Raw genomic sequence first — 3938 nt, forward strand, 5'->3', positions numbered from 1 at the left:
CCCTCCACCCTCTCCCAGCCTCCCCCACCCCCTAGTTACCAGCTTCAAGACCGGCTGCAGCATCCTGCTGCAGCCACTGGGGACTATCCAAATCATTGAAGTTCTCTGAATCTTTTCCAAAGATTTGGAAAGCTTTGAATCAATTTGGATCTTTTAATTGGTCCCCCGATTCGATTTGGATTCAGAGATTCAGCCACTGAATCGGATTGAATCTCCTCTGAATCAGATCACCACCTGAAGCTTTGTATAGCCCTAGTAAACTCCACCTTCCAGTCAGAATAAGCTACAAAGCTGTCTATGTGCTTGTTCTTTGCCTAGTTGGAATCCTTCCTCTGACACCAATGTTCATGTTGCTAGATATTTTCTTATGCTTGTAAGAAAGCAGGATATTTCATAGGAGAGTATGTTATCATGGGCCAGATAGAGAATATTGGCTGCTAAACCCTCCCCCACATACCCACTCCTATAGGTAATTTAAGAAATTAGTACACTTTCTCATTTAATGCTTTGCCTTTTGCAGAGAACAGCACGCGTAACAACTAACGCTGGTTGCAGAGGTGGTAGTCTGAATATATGTCTCAGAATTAGACCAAAGTCAACATCTCTTTTCATAGCAGCCAGCAAATGATGACATCTTGCAGTCACTACCTAATCAGGGCTAGATCCAAACCTGTTGTTTACAGATGTTTATTGTCAGTCTCTGGAATCATCTAATTCTCCTACCTTACTTAATATCTGAACTTGGGTGATCTAGCTGCAACGTTCAAATTTTAATCTGTCAAGAAAAATCCATAATGTTGGAAAAAATGTATTTTTGAGGGTTTTTTGGTCATTGGTATTTATCTGTTTTGTTTTGTATGTGGGGATGAGAAAGTTAGGATCATTTAGGGGAAATTAAAAAAAATCTATAGTTATCCTCCCTTTTCTCTTGTAAAAAAAAGAACACCAAAATGCAAGAACAGTCTATCATACTTCACCTTTTTTGCTTTCTAGTTTCTATTTGCTCTTTATTCTCCATATTTTAAAAATCTCATTTAGCATTCTCTTGAGAAGGAGAGCACAAGATTACAATCTAACGATTGTAATGAGAATGGGTTACGTTTGTGCCATTTCCCATTTTCATTACAATCTTTGTGGCAAGAGTAATGTAACAGAATTTTTAATGTCTTATATATTACATGAACATTTTTCCCCGTGAGCTCTTTCTTCTTTTCAATGGATGATGCTGTTGTAGAGAGCTGTAGCTTTGATCTTTTTATAGTCTGCATTATAATCCATTGGCCATTTCACCCACTTCCCCAAAGATTGAAAGTGGAAAATATTTTGATCTACCGCTTGCTATTACAAAAGCCTGTCATCTACAGATATGGCACATACCTGGAAAATAACTAACCACCAAATCCCAACTCAGACTGAGTACAAGATACTGACATCACTGAAGCTATGTATTTTTCTGAATAGCACTATGGGAATTGTAGTTTGCAGATTCAGAACAGAAATATATAGTACTGTTTGTTAAAAGGAAAGATAGCTCTCAGAGAAAAGTGTTGTGCATGTCCTGCAAGACTCTGAATAAAAATGAGTACAAAGATTTCACAGAAACTACTAACTTCTCATAGGATCCCAGGCACTAGTCAAAAACTGAAGAAAATTAGTAAGTATTGGTATGTGGACTGTGAGATATGGTCAGTAAATAAAGAATCTAAAATGGTTGACTCCATTAGAAAACTGATGGATTAAAGTGACGGTGCTCAACCAATGGCCTGCAGGCCAGATCTAGCCCTCAGAGGCTTCATAGACATTAGGGCTGGAAGGGACCTTGGAAGATCATCAAGTCCAGCCCCCTGCCTGAAGGGCAGGAAGTCAGCTGGGGTCATAAATCCCAGCAAGATAAGCATCCAGTTTACTCTTGAAGGTGTTCAATGTAGGTCCTTGAACCAGCTCTGATGGCAGGCTGTTCCAGACCTTGGGGGCTTAGGTCCAAGGAGCTTAGAGCTTAAGAGCAGGTCTCAAATTTTGTAGTAATGCAGGAAGAAGAAAGAGGTATTCAAAGGAGGAACATGCACAAATAGAGGATTTATATTAGAATTGGTTGACTCAGCATGATGTTGGTGGCCATTCCTCCTCAATGCTTACAGCAGGGGCGGGCAATATATGGCCTGTGGGCCATATGACCAGGCACTTTCATCCAGCCTGTGGCACCCCTCAATGAATTGTGCTCCACCCTCTTGGGCAGAAGGGCCCAGCCCATCCAGCAGGCAGCTTCTGGATGTGGCTCTTGCTGCAGCTGGCCTATGGGAACCTGCTTGGCACTGCCATCTGGAGAGGCACAGCTCCAGCCACTGCTATGTGGGGGGTGCTGCAGCTCCCACACTCATGCTGGGAGAAGCCCACGCTGCAGCTGGCTGCCTTCCCTGCCCCCTGCTGTGCAGGTACCCAGACTCCACTGGGAGTAGAGGGAGCCTCGCCCCCTGCTTCCCTGTGGAGTCCAGTGAGGGGCTTCCCTGGTGCAAGTGCTGGAGATGCAGGCATGCCACATGCAGCATATAAAAGGGAGTTATTACATTTGAGTTATTATGCAATCCCTTTTATATACAGTACACAAACACATATATCACATCAAATATTTTTTTTAATAAAATTAAAATACATTATAGTCAGTGTTTGACTTCTAGTGTATGTGTCCCCGACAGGCCTTCGTAGAACCCTACTCGTAGTGTAGCTCCCCTTTTGGGTGACCACCCTCTGCACCGAGCGTTGGTGTTACTGCAGTTGAGTTGTCTTCCCCGCTTCTCGCCTGCCACGACTTTGCTGTTATCCCAGTGGGCGGGGCCAGCTCATTGGTCCCTCAGTGTCCTGGGTTGGCTTCGTCGGTTACACACGGGGCTCCAGCCACCCTTACACCCCGGCCTCATGCCACCTGTGGTCTTCACCTCCCTGCACTGACTCAGCGCAGTGCCCACAGACTCCTCCCTCACCTGCATAGGTGTCCCAGCTCTATGGCCCGGGATACTTCCCACCACCGGTTCGTCACCTGAATGCTCAGCTATGTGCTTCCTCCCAGTGATTCCCCTTTCGGGAGTACCTCCCTGGCCTACCACCCATGCCCTTATGATATCGCCCTGGAGTGACGTCCCTTGGCTGGGGTTACAGTGCTGTCCCCTTTAATTCTCCATCGATGCTTTCTATTCTTGGCTGCGATCCCGCCCCGCACTCTGTCTCCAGGCCGGTGCGTCTTCGGCCTCACCCTCCTCTTCGGCACTTCCCGCGCCCCCTGCCACAGCACTTACTTCATGCCGCGCGGGATCTTCCTGGGTGCTCTTGATCCCCTGTTGTTTCCCTGCTCTGGCGCCGCAGACTCGGTCCGCTGGAGATCCAGCTATCCCGCCTCTTCTCCCGGCCACCGGACACTCCCGCTTTTCGGCTCCACAGCTCCTGTCCAGCTGGGATAATGACAGGGACCTCCTTGCCCGCCGTTCCTTCCTCTCTCCCTCCGCTGCCGCCGGAGTGGCAGCCGTCATTTTTAAATCTCCCGGCCAGCGTCTGACATCACCATCAGCTGCCGGCTGCAGCTGTACATAGACACGGCTAACGAGCCGCGCGGGCTCTCCCTTCCGCGTGGCGTCCTGCCCTCCCGGTAAGTTTTCCTGTCTTCCGCGGGTCCCGGGACATAACCCCCCCCACCAGCTGCCTTGTGGCGGTTTCCGAGTTTGTGCTTCACCGGTATCTGTGCCCCGTTGATGACTTTGTCCACTCCGGCCAGGCACATCAACATCTGAGGCCTCATTGCATCTAGAGAGAAAATCCGCTGTTACGTTATCTTTCCCTGGACGATATTCAATATGAAATTTGAAGGGCTGTAGCGCCAATGCCCATCTCATTAGGTGAGCATTATCGGTTTTGGCCGTACTAAGCCACTTCAAGGGCGCATGGTCTGT

This window comes from Gavialis gangeticus, unplaced genomic scaffold, assembly GCF_001723915.1.
Source record: "Gavialis gangeticus isolate Ggan-Ray unplaced genomic scaffold, GavGan_comp1, whole genome shotgun sequence".
NCBI classification, from domain to species: Eukaryota; Metazoa; Chordata; order Crocodylia; family Gavialidae; genus Gavialis; species Gavialis gangeticus.